The sequence below is a fragment of the Hypanus sabinus genome, chromosome 14 (genome assembly GCF_030144855.1).
Source record: "Hypanus sabinus isolate sHypSab1 chromosome 14, sHypSab1.hap1, whole genome shotgun sequence".
Lineage (NCBI taxonomy): Eukaryota > Metazoa > Chordata > Chondrichthyes > Myliobatiformes > Dasyatidae > Hypanus > Hypanus sabinus.
Genome location: NC_082719.1, coordinates 95,156,806 through 95,175,180, shown reverse-complemented (window position 1 = coordinate 95,175,180; position 18,375 = coordinate 95,156,806). Strand labels below are relative to the sequence as shown.

Below are 18,375 nucleotides of genomic sequence, written 5' to 3'. Positions count from 1 at the left end.
TGGAAGATGTAGCCATTGTCTCGTTGCGTTCCTAGGGCGTGTCATGCTGCTGTCATTGATAGTAAAATTTGTCAGCTGTAACTTCATCAAAAGTTTAAACATTTAATAAATGTTTAAAGGATTTAAAGAACTTATGTGTGCCAAAGATTTTTGTTCTCTCGCAGTGATTTTTTTTTGAAAATTTGCGAACAATTATAAAAAATAGAGAGGGGGCTATTGCTTCAGCTGAGGGAGATGGTAGATTTAAAGAAAAAAAATGAAGACCAAGTGTCAAAGCAATTGGAGATTGGCAAGTGGTAAAGCACACAGAATGCTGGAGGAGCTCACGTGAAGCAGCATCTGCGGAGGGAAATGAATGGTTGACATTTCAGGTGGAGACCCTTCATCAGGATCTTCAGCTGTCCCAACGAAAAGTCTTGGCCCAAGAAGTCAACAGTTTATTCCTCTCCATAGATGCAGCCTGATCTGCTGAGTTGCTCCAGCATTTTGTGTGTAATTCTGGATTTCCAGCATCTGCAGAATCTTTTGTGCTTAAGGTGGGCAGTAGCTTTTGTCAGGACTGAGTTCGACAGTAATAGTTTATTAGTGAAGAAAGTTAAAACTTGAAAAATCTGAATACATAAGATCATTGTTAACCATAGCTTTCATTTTATGCCATGTTGTATGATGTAGGTGATCATGGTCTTTCCATGACAGTGATTATTCTTGGCAAATTTTTCCACAGAAGTTTGCCACGGCTTTCTTCTGGACAGTGTCTTTACAAGATAGATGACCCCAGCCATTATCAATACTCTTCAGAAATTGTCTGCCTGGTGTCAGTGGTCGCAAAACTAGGACTTGTGATATGCACCAGCTGCTCATACGACCATCCACCACCCACTCCCATGGCTTCATGTGACCCTCATTGGGGGGATAAGCAGGTGCTACCCCTTGCCCAAAGGTGACCTGCAGGCTAGTGGTGGGAAGGAGCACATAACACCTTCCTTTGATAGAAGTGCATCTCCACCCCACCACCCTGTTAACCATATTGATGAACCAATTCCACAAATACAATAATAATCATAACAAAACCAACACTGAAGAACAAAGTATTCCTAAAACAAAGTGAGAAACTGTTTGATATAGGGGCCTTAACCTTGAGTAATCCTGTGGTGAAGAATGAACTGAGTATGAGAAAATGACATTAGGTTTGAGAAGGCCACAGTTCAGTCAAAAATCTGCTTTGCAGCCAAGGTTACTCCGACTTTGCAACACAGTGAAGTGTGAATCACCTTCGGTAAATTGGGAACCCAGATGAAAAGATTAGGCAACTGATAGACAATGGCAAATATTTAAAGCAATATTTCATTACTAATTGACTATGAATTTAAAGAAAATCAATGGAAATGACTATCTAATGAAGTTTAAGTACTGTATTAGACTAGAATAAGGTTGAGGTGGTATAATTTAATACTGATTGATTTCTGTGATGAGATTGTGCAGTACAAGGAGGTTGAATAAGATTTGCACATACACAGCAAAATTTACAGGAAAAAGGGGAGCTCATTAAAATCTAAGATACTGATTGTCTTTTGGCTTGAAAGGTGGAGGTATGGATTCAGTGTGATGGGTCTACAATTTGAAATGAAAAGGCATTTCTTCACCAAAGCTTTGTAAAACGTTGTTTTATTTTTAAATAATCCAATATTGCCTTGGTCAGTAATGAATCATTTTCAAGCTTTGACATGTTTATTTCAGATAATCAAGAGATTGGATGGGAAAGTAGACCTGAATCAGAAGACCAGCCATAACCTTAGTAAGTGGTAGAGAAACTGTCTGATCAACCTTGTTTTCTTTTGCTCAGAATTAAAGGTCTATCCTTATTTCATAACTATAGCAGTGATATCAGTTCTTTGTGCTCTTAATAACTGAAGTATTATGCCATTCAATTTGCAGTCCAGAGAAAACCAATCTTTTTAGAACAGCTTTCAACGTTGTCAATACCTCCTTCTAACTGCAACAAAACATGACATAAAGATTATGAACACAAGAAATTTTGCAGGTGCTGGAATTCCAGAGGAGCGAAAATAGGAAAAGAGGAATATAAAAATAGTAATGTTACAAATTTATGGCTGTACTATTGATAACTCTTTTAAATTCTGTGCGTGTATAATTGATATAAAGACACATTTTGGGCTTTATTAAATGAATGAGTCAAGCACAGCAGACAATAAAAAATATAAAGAAGAGGTTCTGCAAGTGCTGGAAATCCAGAGGAACAACCCCAATTTGATGGCAGCATCTATGGAGGGGAATTAAAGAATCAGTGGTTCCCTTCACCAGGATTGAAAAAGAAAGGGAAGAACCCAGGATAAGAAGGTGAGGGGAGGGGGACATTCTTGTGTACTGAACAAACCTAAATGTCAGCATGAAAATTTAGATGAGACCTGTTCTGTAATAAGTCACCTGAAAAGCAATTGAGGTGGAGAGTTGAATAACTTCAACGAGCCGAGGTGTACAGTAACTAGAAATTCTGCAGATGTTAAAAATGCAAAGCGAAACATGCAAAATGCCGAGGAACTCAGCAGGTTAGGCGGCATCTATGGAAATGAAGAAAACATCCCAGGTTCAGGCTGAAACCTTTCTTCAGGACTGGGCACTAGAATAAAAAGGTGGGGGAAGGGGAAGGAGGATAGCTAGAAGGTGATAGGTGATGCCGGGAAAAGATAAAGGGCTAGAGAGGAAGGAATATGATAGGAGAGGAGAGTTCACCACAGGAGAAAGGGAAGGAGGAATGGACCCAGGTGGGAAGAGGTAAGAGGCCAGAGTGGGGAATAGAAGGAGGAGAGGGTGAGGGAATTTTTTGTAACCAGAAGGAGAAATCGATATTCATGCTATCGGGTTGTAGGCTATCCAGATGGAATATAAGGTGTTGCTCCTATCTGAGGATGGGCTCCTCATTGTACAAGAGGAGAGCAAGGACCAACATGTCAAAATGGGATTTGAAATTAAAAATGTTTGGCCACTGGGAAAATAATACGTCAGTGTGATCTAAAGGGGACATTAATGGCTCATGCACTTGCCTGGACTTCCAAACCTCCAAAATTTTTGTAGATAAACTGGGAAATCTCTTAGTAAGACAAGGACAGAAGCGAATAGTGAATTTACTACTCATAGTTCATGAATATGAAGAGCAATTGTAATTGGAGTTATAACAGTACAATTAATCTTTTTTTACAATTAATAAAGGTTCTTGCATAGTTTTGTGTTGCTTAACTATCTTCTCAATGCCTTTTATGCATTTCCAGTAAAACATGCACAATTCCACCATAACTTAATAATCTTTTGCATTATAGTTACTAGAAAACCCAAACCAAAACCGCTGAGAGACTGAGTATGGGAATTAACATTATATGACGTGCTTCCAAATATCTGACTTCTAAGCTGAAAGAAAGTATATTCAATCCTTTAGTTTCAATAGTTCCATTTAATATCCGAGAAGTGTATACAATATACAACCTAAACTTCTTGTTCTTCGTAGACATCCACAAAAACAGAAGAGTACCCCAATGAATGAATGAATGGCAGTAAAGACGTTAGAACTCTAAAGCCCTCCCTCCTCATCTAGCACCAATAATCATTCCACAATCAAAGTCACTTAGCTCAGATTTCTTCTCCATTCTAATGTCTGGTCTGAACAACAACCGAACCTCTTAATCATGTCTGCATACTTTTAAGCATTGAATTACTGCCAGATGATGGTCTTGTTAAATATTTGCATAAATGAGCGGGTGTACCTAATAAAGTGGCCACTGAGTGTACTTTTGAAGATTGTTTTACGGTCTTGTCAATTTACATTTTACTAGCCCTTTGACTCAAGGCTTGTGTGAACCCAATATTTTAAAATCATTTTTCAAAATCCCTGTATATATAAAAAATGTAACTCTAATAGAATGCTGAGATCCTTTTCCATAAAAAGGGAATTTGCAATATCTAAGAGGTACAAAACTTTTTCAACTGAATATCAGGTAGATAGGCATAGGAGCATACAGTGCCTATAAAAAGTATTCATGCCCTCTTGGAAGATTTCATGTTTTATTGTTTTACAACATTGAATCACAGTGGATTTAATTTGGCTTTTTTGACACTGATCAACAGAAAAAGACTCTTTTATGTCAAAGTGAAAACATATCTCTACAGAGTGATTTAAATTAATTACAAATATAAACACAAAATAAGTGATTGCATAAGTATTCATCCCCTTAATATGGCACACTAAATTATCACTGGTGCAACCAATTGGTTTTAGAAGTTACATAATCAGTTAAATGGAGATAATCTGTGTGCAGTCAAGGTGTTTCAATTGATTGTAGTAAAAATACACCTGTATCTGGAAGGTCCAATTGCTGATGAGTCAGTATCCTGGCAAAAACTGCACCATGAAGACAAAAGAACACTCCAAACAACTCCATGAAAAGGTTTTCAAAAAGCCTTAGTTCCTCAATGTTATGCTGACCTTTTAACCTACTCTAACATCAATCTAACCCTACCCTCCGACATAACCCTCTATTCTTCTATCTTCCATGTGCCACTAATGTATCTGCCTTTACCACCACCACCACCTCTGTCAGTGTGTTTTATGCACCCGCCATTCTCTATGTAAAGAACTTACCGCTGACGTACACGTTATACTTCTCTTCAATCACTTCAGTAGCTATTTCAGCCCGGGTAAAAGCCTCTGGCTATCCACTCTATCTGTTCCTCTTATCACCTTGTCCCACCTCTAGAGGAGCACTAACAAGTCACTTTTCATCCTCTTTCACCTCAAGGAAAAGAGCACTAGACCACTCAACCTATCTTCATAAGATATGCCCTCTAGTCTAGGCAGAATTCTGGTAAATCTGCTCAGCACCCTCTCTTGAAGAGATAGATGTAGCTTCCCTTGGAAACTATCTATACAACACACAACAGATGGACATATGGTCAATGAGGCCTTTTTCTAGGCTGCATTAATCTGTGATTCTAAGATATCTTCCAAATGGAGCACTTTAAAATAAGGATTAGCTTGGGTTGGGGAGGAGTTTCCTCTAAGGTTTGTGAATCTTTGGAATTCTCTTTTCCAGAAAACTGTGGATAGTGGTGTAATGTACTTGAGGCAGTACATAGATAGATGCAGGTGATGCTTTGGGTTGAGACTCCTCACCAGGACTGGAAAGAAACAGGACTTACTTTCCAGTCCTGTTAGTCTCAGCCCGAAATGTTGATTATTTATTCCCCTCAGATGCTGACTGACTTACTGAGTTCCTCCAACCCCTGCAGAATCTCTTGCATTTGAGATAGATAGAGTTTTGGATTATGTTGGAATTATGGATTATTGGAACATAGCCAGACACTGAAACTGAGGTTAAGATCAGATTAGCCATAACCTTTGAAATCACCATGAAACCTGAGTTCAATACTATAATGTTAATGTGAACAGTTGCTATACTGAGAGGTAGATAAAGGATCTAAGGTTTTCTGACTCACTCTTCACGCACACAATTAAATATTTTTACCGATAGTGTGAAAATTTGTAAAGTAAGTCTAATATTCTAGGGATTTCTACGTTTAAGTGAATTTTGGATAGTTACATGGATGGTAGGGTATGGAGGGTTATGGTCCCGGTGCAGGGAGTAGGCAGCTTAAATATTTTCAGCATGAACTAGATGGGCCAAAAGGCCTGTTTCTGTGCTGTTCTTTTCTATGACTCTATGAGTACAGAAATAAACTTTCAAGGATGTTGCTAGGACTTGAGATGCTGAGTTTTTGGGAAAGGTTAAATAGATCAGAATCAGATCAGGTTTAATATCAGTGATATTTGTCATGAGGTTTATTGCTTTGTGGCAGCAGTACAATGTAATACATAAAAATACTATAAATTGCAGTCATTATCATCATCATGTGCCATGGCATAAGATGTGGGTGATCATGGTCTCATGACCATGATTATTCTTCACAAACTTTTCTACAGAATTAGTTTGTCATTGCCTTCTTCTGGGCAGTGTCTTTACAAGATGGGTCACCCCAGCCATTATCAATACTCTTCAGGGATTGTCTGCCTGGTGTCAGTGGTCGCGCTTGTGATCTGCACCAGCTGCTCAAACGACCAACTATCACCCGCTCCCGTGGCTTCACGTGACCCTGATCGGGGGCCAAGCAAAGGTAACCTGCGGGTTAGCGTAGTGAAGGAAAGGTGTGCCTTACACCTCCTTTGGTAGTAATGTATCTTCACTCTGCAATCTCCACCCCACCATTGCAATAAAAAAAATTAAAGAAGTAGTGAAACAAAAGAGCAAAATAGTAAACTAGTGTTCATTGTCCATTCAGAAATCTGATGGAACAGGGGAAGAGGTTGTTCATAAAAGGTTGAGTGTGTGCCATCAGGCTCCTGTACCACCTCCCTGAAGGTAGCAACGAGAAGAGGGCATGTCTGAGGTGAGATGGGAGTCCTTAATAGTAGATGCTGTCTTTTGACGAATTCCTTATTAGGACACGACTTTATTTCCTGGTACGTAGGAGAATGAGGGGAAATTTGATAGAAGTGTACAAAATTATGAGGGGAACAGAGAAGTTTAATGCAAGTGTTTTTTTTCTTCTGAGGTTGTGTGAGACTAGAACTAGAGGTTATAGGTTAAGGTTGAAAGGTGAAATATTTAAGGGGAGCCTGAGGGGAAGCTGCTTCACATAGAGGATGGTGCAAACGTTGAATGAGCTGCCAGCGGCAAAGGTGGAGATGGGTAAGCGCATGGATCGGAGAGCTGTGGTTTAGGAGCAGGTCAACGGGTTTGGCAGAATAATGGTTCAACATGGACTAGATGGATCAAAGGGCCTGTTTCTGTGCAATAATGCTCCATGAGTCTCTAAGTAGCAGCCTTTTGCAAAGACCTTTGCTGAAGGTTCTTGAAGGTTATATGGATTTCACTGCTCCCTGGAAAATTTTTGTCAAGCTGGATCCTCCCCTTGTGAATCATATTGACCTTAACATTTATTAGATTCTTGACATTCATATTAACAGTCTATTCCAAATGATTGATTTTGATATACATTTTATTTATTTAAATTGGACAGTTTAATTCCCTAGAATATTAGACTTACTTTACAAATTTTCACACTATCGGTAAAAATATTTAATTGTGTGCGTGAAGAGTGAGTCAGAAAACCTTAGATCCTTTATCTACCTCTCAGTATAGCAACTGTTCACATTAACATTATACTATTGAACTCAGGTTTCATGGTGAAATGTGAAGCATGTTATTTATTGAATTTTCACCGGAATGTTTTCTCATATTTATGAAGCCAGTGTGCATCTATATATATGTTTGTGAATGTCATGCACTTGTCTAGTACCGATGCTAGACTGGTGGCTCTGACTTCTCCCAAGTTTTTATACCTTAGAAATTTGTTGGTGCTATGTCATCTCATAGCAGCCAATCTGATGTCCTAAGCCTCCGATATGGGAGCTAGTGTGCACTTGTTTGAAATGCACTCTGTGGAGCAGACATGATTGATCTTCTGGCCTACTTCTGCTCGGATTTCTAAGGACAAAAGTATATAATAGAACACCAAATTCCACAGTCCACACCTGAAGCTACCTCAAATCAGGGGGTTTCACCCTTGTTTCAGGTCAAGTCAAGACGATTTAAGTCACTTTTTATTGTCATTTCAACCATAATCGCTGATACAGTACACAGTAAAAAACGAGACAACATTTTTCAGGACCATGGTCTGAAAAACCATGACACAGTACAAAAACTAGACTGAGCTATGTAAAAACAACACAGAAAAAAACTACACTAGACTACAGACCTACCCAGGACTGCATAAAGTACACAAAACAGTGCAGGCATTACAATAAATAATAAACAAGATAATAGGGCGGTAAATTGGTATTAGTCCAGACTCTGGGTATTGAGAAGTCTGATAGCGTGGGGGAAGAAACTGTTACATAGTCTGTTCATGAGAGCCTGAATGCTTCAGTGCCTCTTCCCAGACGGCAGGAGGGAGAAGAGTTTGTATGAGGGGTGCATGGGGTCCTTCATAATGCTGTTTGCTTTGCAGATGCAGCGTGTAGTGTAAATGTCTGTAATGGCGGGAAAAGAGACCCCGATGATATTCTCAACTGACCTCACTATCCACTGCAGGGTCTTGCGATCCGAGATGGTGTAATTTCCAAATCAGGCAGTGATGCAGCTGCTCAGGATGCTCTCGATACAACTCCTGTAGAATGTGGTGAGGATGGGGGGGGTGGGAGATGGACTTTCCTCAGCCTTCACAGAAAGTAGAGAGGCTGCTGGGTTTTCTTTGCTGGACATGCCTTAACTGCTGTTCATTACTTTAATGATAAAACACTCAATATGTCCCACTTACTACCAAGTAAATTAACTTGATGATGTGGTTCGAGCTGTGTGTTGCAGCACAGTTGTGGGTCAGCAGAGTGAACAGCAGTGGACTGAGCACACAACCCTGGGGGGCCCCCGTGCTCAGTGTGATGGTGTTGGAGATGCTGCTCCCGATCCGGACTGACTGAGATCTCCCAGTCAGGAAGTCTGGGATCCAGTTGCAAAGGGAGGTGTTCAGGCCCAGTAGGCTCAGCTTTCCAATCAGTTTCTGAGGGACGATTGTGTTGAACGAACAGCATTCGAAGGTAGGTGTCTTTTTGAAACCACTGTGCCCTGAGAGCAGAAAGCACTTAGGAAGATGCCTTTTTGAAAAACATGTTCACATCTGGTAGCAACTGTGGTTCACTGAGGCAGTGTAGTGCGAGTTTGATGTTCTCCTAAGGGGGTTGACTGTGAGTGGGTCTTCAGGTGGCTGTCGAGGCAACTGCAGGATCCACATATGCTGGTGCAGTGTGGACACTAGTAAGTGGTGGCTGGGACTTTTGATTGTTCAATCTCTCCTTTCACAGCTGCTGCTTGTTCCCTTTGGCACAGCAGGGGTCGTACTCATGTAGCACAGCTCCATCTTGAACAGATTTCCTCCAGGTATGTCTATTGAGTGCAATGTCTTCCAGTTTTTAGACGTCATGTTGAATTTCTTCAGGCAGACTTTGATGTTATCTTTGGATCGTTTCTTTTGCCCATCTAGGTACTATCGAGAGCTGCCTGAGAGGAAGATGAGAGTGAGTGTTGAGTGACAAGAACAATTACTGAGGCCCTGGGCCTTGTGTAACAGCTTCTCAAGAGCATTGCAGATGCAGTGTTGAAGGGGGTCACATGAGAGATACTGGCACTTTGTAAAGTTTGGAAATGATGGTGCAATGAACGTGTAGAAAGGCATGGCCCATTTGTATTCACTATAATTCCATCATGAACCTCAGGTTTTAGCTGCCAGCTCTGTTCTGACTCCATTCCATGAGCCACAATTGTAGTGCTGCACACTGAGACAGATATCCCCCATGGGAGGTCAGAATCAGAATCAGGTTTAATATCACAGGTAATACATAAAATTACTCCAGTGCTGTGCAAATGTCTTGGGCACCCTAGCTATATATTGTACATGTGCTCAAGATGTTTGCACAGTATTGTACATTAAAACACACAGTGAAATGCAAACAACACACACAAGATGATGAAGGGTCTCGGCCTGAAGCATCAACTGTACTCTTTTCCATAGATGCTGCCTGGCCTGCTGAGGTCCTCCAGCATTTTGTGCGTGTTGCCTGGACCTACAGCAGCTGCAGATTTTCTCCTGTTTGTAATACAGTAAAATGCCTTGTTTGCGTTTGCAACCAACACAGCTGGGTACAGCCCACAAGTGTCCACACACACTTCTACCACCACAGTCGTGTACAGATTCATCTGACGAATGAATATGAAGTCAGGTAGTTGAATCTCTCCTGCTGGTTCTGCTTGCCACAAACCCTATTCATCAGCTACATCCAGAAATAGAAATTTTACACACTGAGTGGTTCATGCAGAGAACCCACGGCCAGGGGTGGTGGTAGAGGCAGATACAGTAGGGGCATTTAAAAGCCTCCTGGATAGGCAAATGGATGATAGGAAAGTTGAGGGTTATGGGAAGCAAGAAAAGGTTAAAAGGTTGGCACAACATTATGGGCCAACGGTTCTTCACTCTTCTACATTCCGTGTTGTCTGATGAAAAAGGAGCACATTTCACATAAGGAGTCAGCACCAACTTTAGAAGAACATCTGATGAGAATCCTGAGTTAACTACAGAAGGAGCAAGTTACTTTTCAGTAAAACCATAATTTGACATTATTTATCATTGCCATGGTGATTTCAACAGGGTGTTATTACCTGGTGAGGAAACTGTAATAGAGGCTTGGGGCAGGGGCAGGGGAGAAATCTCCAACCCTGAGTTCTAGTCTCATTAACATCAGCTTGCTTGTGAATTAATTCACAAAAAGGTCCTGAATTGGCCTCACAGGAGAACAAACTGTATGTAAAACACAGAAATTGTTCACCAGTCAGGTTTTCCTCTTATACGTCTCTTACGGGCGACACAGTGACGTAGGTGTTCGCGTGACTCCATTACAGCTTGGGGCATCCAAGCTCGGAGTTTGATCCCGGCGTCCTCTGTTAGAATGTTGGTGCATTCCTTTCTGTGCACACATGGGTTTCTGCTGGGGGCTCTGGGTCCCCCCAGGGTAGGTTACTTGGTCATTATAAATTGTCCTGTGTTTAGGCTTGGGTTAAATCAGTAGATTGCTGCTCATTGGGCCGGAAGGTCCTGTTCCCAGTTGTATCTCGAACTAAAATAAATAAAAATAATCATACTTTTCCTTGACTGAATGTCTCTTGGTCATGTATTCCTGCACCAACATTCACTTACTCATCCATTTATTTATTTATTCCTCTATCTATATATTTATCGATGTATGTATATATGAATCTTATCTATCTATCGATTCATAACATCATGGAATGGACCCGTTCCAATCCTTCGAGACGAGTCACCCAGCAATTCCCCGATTTAATCCTTGCCTAATATCAAGACAGTTTACAGTGATGAATTAACCTACCAACCAGTATGTTCCTTCGACTGTGGGAGGAAACTGGACCACCCGGAGGAAACCCACGCGGACACGGGGAGAACATACACTCTCTTTACAGGCAGTGGTGAGAATTGAACCTTGGTCGCCTGTACTGTAAGGCGTTGTCCGAACCACTATGCTACTGTGCCACATTCTTGTATATTTCTAATTTTGTTAATTTAGTTAAAATTACCATCTGAACAATAAAATCTTTGACATTGTATAGTGAAATAATTCTGCTTTGCTTTTTGAAAGCCCACAGACTATTCAGTCATTTGGTTTGGCCAAGGCCAGGGCAATGACTATTCAGTCATTATGCCCTGTCTTTGATCGTTTATCATCCTATTAACATTTCTGACCAAAAGAATATGTCTTAAATATTGACTCATTCAAACCTTTTGGAAAAGGTTGATGCATTTTCCAGTTTTATTATTATTGTAATAGCATTAATTTATTTAAAAGATGATCATAAGATGTGCTGTTCACTTTCACAAAATACGGATTATTATATTATAAAGACATACCGTTATTGGTTGCGAAGAAAGATGTTTAAGTATGTAAATATCCCAGTTAATCTCGCTTAAGTGCTTATTGGTACTGAATGTACTTTTGCTACTGCACCTAATAGCCTGTTACAATCATTATTTTATGTTTGCATGGTTTCTGCTCCCAAGAGCCGAAAAGCTTTTAAGCTGTGGAGAGAGAAATAAATCGCAGCCTCATGTGATAGAGCCTCCAATTCACTGAACTGAGATGTTTGCTGTCAGCCTGGTGACAACTTGTTTTCAGGAAATGCTAACAGTACCAAGAAGGCAAATGTACAAGCCAAGGAACCGACTGTGAGCGTAGCAATTAGCGCAGCGCCATCACAGATTGGGGCATCCCAGAATGCAGAACTCGATTTTGGCACTGTTCCGTAATGAGTCACTGTACGAGCTCCCGGTGGTAGGCGTGGGTTTTCCCTGGGGGCTGCGGTTTCCACCCACTGTTCAAAGGTGTACTGGGTAGATTAATTGGTCATTGTAAATGGTTCCCATGATCCATAAGAGTCAAATTGGGGGTTGCTGGGCAACAGGCTTGAGGAGTTGGAAGGGCCTGCTCTGCCCTATATCGCTAAAATAAAAATAAAAATGGAAGGAACTGGTACATCAAAATATTGAAACTTACATGTGTACATATGTTAAATGAGGCATTTTCACTATATACTTAATTTTTATTGAGATACAACACAGCATAGGTCCTTCTGGCCCTTTGAGCTGTGCTGCCCAGCAACCCCCAAGTTAACCCTCCGCTGATCACGGGACAATTTACAGTCACAAATTAATCTACCAACTGGTACGTGCTTGGACCGTGGGAGGAAACCCACTCAGTCACGGGGAGAATGTACAAACTCCTTACAGGCAGCAGCGGGAATTGAGCCTGGTTGCTGCTACTGTAAAGTGTTGTGTTAATTGCTATGCTGAGGCGCACTTGCCCACAACTCACTAACCCTAACCCATACCTATTTGGAATGAGGGAAGAAAGCCGAGCGCCCAGAGTAAACCCACGTGGCCATGGGAGGACCATACAAACTTGTTACAGACAGCAGCTGGATTGAACCCGGGTCACTGGTGCTGTAATAGTGCTATACTAGCTGCTACGCTAAAGTGCAGATTTTCTGAGTTTCCTAAAACATTTCAAAATGAAGTCAAAGATGCAGACTTTTATCCCAAACTTACAGCTCGGTAAATAAGAAATTTAAGAGCTAATTTGAACTTGCCAATAAGGATCTTCACATTTGCTCCTGGTCCCTGCAGTGAAGTTGTTTTGATCTGTGACAGGTAGTGGCAGTTACATCTCAGAAATTCAACTCTCAACAGCAGTATGGGTTAGAAATAAAATGTAATCACCCCGTAAACCCTGCCTCTATTTCTCCAAAGTCTAATCTCGCTTTAACCAAGTCCTTATTCTCCCAAACTTCCTTCAGCCTAGTCTCAGCCTCTTGCTCTAATAAACAAACTCTGTGCTCTGACATTACTAGAAGGGATAACTTCACTGAACTTCATTCACCCCATTGCTGAACTGTCAACTCACTTTCAAGGGCTCTTCATCGCATGTTCTCAATATTTATTGCTTATTTCCTCGCTTCTAATTTTGTATTTCATAGTTTGTTGTCTTTTGCACATGGGTGTTTGTCCATCTTGCTTAGTGCTGTCTTTTTATCGATTTAGTTGTGTTTCTTTGTGTAACGCCCTGATTAAGAATTTTTGCTGCTAATGCGAATGTCTTGGTCATCACTGATCACTACATCAGTGTAAGGGGTTTCTTCTTTATGTTACTGCGTATGTTAATCAAAATGGCTTCTTTGTTTTGTTAAAAGTAAGAATGCTTCTTTGTTATGCTAACTGGTGAGAGAGTGCTTTCTCTCGAAGCTTGTTTGGGTTAAAATTGCTGATAACGAGAATTGCATTCATTTGTTAACCAATTGGGATAGATGTTATTCTCTCTTCTGGGTCTGTAAGCTATTGCTGGCGGGCTTTTGGGGAGTTGGCGCAAGGGGGTGAGAGAGAGACGACGCAATGCTGTAAGCTGGGTGCCGGAACGGACCCTGAGCGGGGGTCCGAGGCCCAGGGGGTTCAGCGAGGAGAGGGGACGAAGACAGACGGCGAGGAGTGCTTGGTTAATTACTTCAGGTGGTCCTGAGCTACAAGTCGAGCAGGTCAGAGGGTATTAAATGGTGGCAAGAAGACTTTGTTAACTGAGCTCCAACAGTTGTGCACGAAGTGGTTTGGACTTTGATAAGTTTGGCGCCTTTTACTTTTCCTTTTATATTGTATCTCTATTAAGTACATAGTTCCAGTAAGATCTATAAAGTGAACTCATTTAATCGCATATGGTGCGCTGTCTGTTATTTGGCTTGGTGGGGGATCACACAGCATCCACACCAGCTGATTACCCAGTTTGGCGGGGCCGAAGGCTGCTCCCCCTAGACGAGAACGAGCTGAGCGAGCCCGAGACTTACCGGGGGCTACATCAGATATGCTCAAGCTTTCCCCACAAGGGATCAGAGGGTGTCCACAGTCACCATAGTGTTATGGGAGAAGTGTTTTGTTCATTGTGGCCTCCCAAGCAGAATAGTCAGGGATCAGGGAAGGGATTTTGAGAGTTGGCTCATACCTGAGTTACTAAGCAAGCTTGGAGTTGAGAAGTCAAGGACCACGCCCTATCACCTTCAGGCTGATCTTCAGCCTGAAAGGTTCAACTGGACATTGTTAGACATGCTTGGAGTTGAGAAGTCAAGGACCACGCCCTATCACCTTCAGGCTGATCTTCAGCCTGAAAGGTTCAACTGGACATTGCTAGACATGCTTGGATCCCTGCATATCAGCAAAAGGAACAAATGGAGTCAGCATATTGGGTATTTGGTACAGTGCTGCAACTGTACACAGAATGAAGCTACCGATACTCGCTGTACTACTCAGTGCTCAGGCACAAAGCGAGATTGCCTGTAGATCTCTGTTTTGGAGCCAATGGTGAAGATGCCACAGAAGACATATCTCAAGTTTGTGTCTGAGATGAGAGAAGAACTGCAAAAGGCTTATAAGCTAGCAGCAGTTTCTGCAACCAAGCGAAAACAAGAGGGGTTATGATTAAAAGATTAGGTTCTGTCAACTAATACCTGGAGACAGAGTTTTAATAAGGAGTTTGAGGCTACCTGGCTGACCGCTGGCTGTCTACGCCTTATGTAGTGGAGAGCAAGATGCCACGTGTGCCAGTCTTAGGGTAAAGCCAGAAGATGGGAATGGCCCTATCAAAATTCTCATCTTTCCCCCGAGGGCAGGAGGTATGTGCTGACCCGGAGCCTGACATGGAGCCTGCACCTAGCAGGAGAACAGAAAGGTAGTCAGCGGAAAGTCCTGAAAAGACCCAACCACTGAATGCTGTATGGACTTAGAGGATGAGGAAATGGGGGTGTGGTGTACGTTAGCCTATGCAAACTCCCCAAGGATTGATGATGAGATTCCTGAAACTCCCAATCCTGGCTCGGGTGTAGTGAGGGGGATTAGTAGCCAGACTCAACGCTGGACTCCAGTGTAATTGTAGATGAAGCTGAGCCCAGTCAGGTGATAGGGGCACCTGAGTTGCCAGAATGTGTCTATATTTATTACCTTATAATAATTTATTACCCAACTTGTGGTCCACAGACCCCTCGGTTAATGGTGGGGTTCTACGGACCACTCAGTTAATGCTGGAATGTGCGAGTAATGGACAGGGGGAGAGATCCCCAAGTAGCCAGGAGGAGTGCCTGAGGCTGGAGAAGCTGATAATGAGGTGAAAAGTTTCTCAGAGAGTCGGGGAAACCCCCAGATAATGCATTGGGAAAACAGTGCATTGCATCTATCCCTAGAGTGAAATCTGTTACTTCCATTTTCAAATGATTTGGGGGTCCTGAAATCACAAAATCCATTAGAATACTGTGTTATTAATAATGGTTTGATAATCTTCAAAGTCATGAGGACATGACCGTTTTTGGTGGAGAGGAGAATATAATGCTCTGATTAAGATTTTTACTGCTAATACTGTAGGGTATTTCATTTAGTAGCCTTCTGGGAAAGCAGTGTGTTCTGCTGGTAGAATGTTTTGGTTTTGGCTAAAGATAAGGGGTATGATGTTGTATCAGCCAGTCAGGATGATGGGATTGGGAGAAGATTCTGGGTGGAGAGAGATTTGCGACAGACACTGGTGGGGTTCTTTTTGGTGGGACAAACACCCGTAGGATTTGATCTGACGGGAAGATTCGATTGTAAGGAGTGCTTTGCGAGACAAAGGAATCCAAGGTAGGAAGCTCTACCAGTGACTGGTGATAAGAATCAGCGCCGCGAGTAACGGCCATACCCAGCTTTTGGAAGAGATGAGCTGTAATGGTCAAGTGCACACTTAGACAGGTTTAATTATAATGGACCCTTTCATTTCTTTCTTTCTTTTCGTTCTCTTAATAACTGTTTGGTAAAACTGAAATTAGTCAATGCACTTTCTTTATAAATGTAGGCAATATACAATCTGTAATTTCTTGCCGACTGATAATTGTGTATGGGCAGTATTTACACAGCATTTGCTCAAATTGGGGTTCCGTTAATTGGAACATCCCAACGTTCCTGTTTGGTTGAACCCTAAATCATACTGATCCTACATGTATATTGTTTATGAAAGGTGGCCTCCTCACCGTTGAGAACTGTGACTGTTAGCAGAGCTGACTAACACACCAAGTTTGCAGTGAGGGAGCTACATTTGTATTTACTGTGAATGCCTGCAAGAAAACAAATCTCAGGGTTGTATATGGTGACATACATGTAATAAATTTATCTTGAACTTTAAACTGACATTTTACCTCTTTCATCCCAACCATAACACCAATATTCCTAAGGAAATAATCTCCCGATGTAAATACTTAGTGATATTTCTGAAGCCTGGAAACTCCCAAACTAACCATCGTGATGACCCACCCCATCCCTACCTTAGATCAAATGCAAACTATTGATTCTACGTACAGCCATTCTTGCCATAAATCTAATCAATGACATGGAAGCTAGAGCAAGTCCATGAGGCCCCTCCATTGGTTGGGGTCGTCCATGGAAATTACGTTGCAGCTGTCCACATGATATGCAAGCCAGGGCAGTATAATATGGGCAAGCTGATGCCCATGTAGCTGGCTCCCCTCTCCCTTCTGCTGATGAATCCAAGGGAACAGTTTGGCACCAGTGGCATTATGGGAGTTGCCAGTCAGTGTTGAACTCAAAGGAAGACTGCCTTAGGAACTCCAGCTCCACATTTTTCCCATGGGCCTTCCCAATGAGTGGGTACAGCCAAAAGGCAGCAGAGATTTGAAATGAGAATTTTCCTTCCCCTAGATGAGTTCCAACCACAGCTGATGAGCCCCATCTGTCCAAAGGGACTGGTTTCAAGGCACAAGTCGACACAACAGAAGATCCCCACTACACAGCTCCTGGTGAGTTTTAAACCAAATATTTTAAGGGTTTTTGAATGCTGCCGGAGAAGAAGTCCGAAGTTTGTACCACAGAACATATACTATTTGTCAGAGCTGGAGTTGTTAATTAAAAATAAATTGGGACCCATAAAAACACTAAAGGTGAGAAGCCAAACAAAAATAATTCCACAAATTAAGCACAAGAGATTCCGTAGATGCTGGAAATGCAGAACAACACATACAAAATGCTGGAAAACTCAGCATCTATGGAGGGGAATAAACAGGCAATGTTTCAGGCCAAGATATGTCAGAAATTAAGAATACCACAGCTTCTTGGTGAGACCACACCTGGAGTATTGTGTTCAGTTTTGGTCCCCAAATTTGAGGAAGGACATTCTTGCTATTGAGGGAGTGCAGCGTAGGTTCATGAGGTTAATTCCCCGGATGGCGGGACTGTCATATGTTGAAAGATTGGAGCGATTGGGCTTGTATACACTGAAATTTAGGATGAGAGGGGATCTGATTGAAACATATAAGATTATTAAGGGATTGGACACGCTAGAGGCAGAAAACATGTTCCCGATGTTGGGGGAGTCCAGAACCAGAGGCCACAGTTTAAGAATAAGGGGTAGGCCATTTAGAATGGAGTTCAGGAAAAACCTTTTCACCCAGAGAGTTGTGGATCTATGAAATGCTCTGCCTCAGAAGGCAGTGGAGGCCAATTCTCTGGATGCTTTCAAGAAAGAGTTAGATAGAGCTTTTAAAGATAGCGGATTCAAGGGATATGTGGAGAAGGCAGGAACGGGGTACTGATTGTGGATGATCAGCCATGATCACATTGAATGGTGGTGCTGGCTCGATAAGCTGAATGGCCTACTCCTGCACCTATTGTCTATTGTTCATTGACAACACCAAGTTTTCATTCAGTTTTTTTTCTGAATGAAATTCTGCAAAAATCTGAAAACAGGTTGATGCAGGAAAATCAAGGCCTTGAGGTAATGCAACTGGTGTGGTTTGTATGTTTTGTTTGTTTCAGAACTGGTCATTTCTGTCATGTCAGTTGGTAGTTGGTAACAGTTATTTTTAAAGTCTCATGTACTAAGACACAGTGGAACAAAAAGCAAAATACTGCAGAGAGTTTTGGACACATCGCAGAAACCAGCCTCTCCTTGTGGACTCTGTCAAATTTTTCTCACTGTGTTCATAAGATAGCCAGCATAATCAGAGATCCCACCCTGACTTTCTCTCTTCCCCCCCTCTCTCATCAGGTAAAAAAAAGATACAAAAGCCTGAAAGCACATACCACCAGGCTCAAGGACAGCCTCTATCCCACTGTTATAAGACTATTAAATAGATCCCTAGTACAATAAATTAGACTCTTGGACCTCACAATCTA

General features: G+C 41.8%; 1 long non-coding RNA gene across 1 annotated transcript; it reads left to right on the top strand.

The window, feature by feature from the left end:
- Window positions 1-1,767: 1,767 nt before the first annotated feature.
- On the top strand, window positions 1,768-17,000 carry LOC132404457 (uncharacterized). The gene is made up of 4 exons (XR_009515545.1): window positions 1,768-1,795; window positions 8,927-9,002; window positions 9,106-9,139; window positions 16,903-17,000. It is a non-coding gene; the product is annotated as an uncharacterized LOC132404457 (long non-coding RNA).
- The last annotated feature ends 1,375 nt before the right edge of the window (window positions 17,001-18,375 follow it).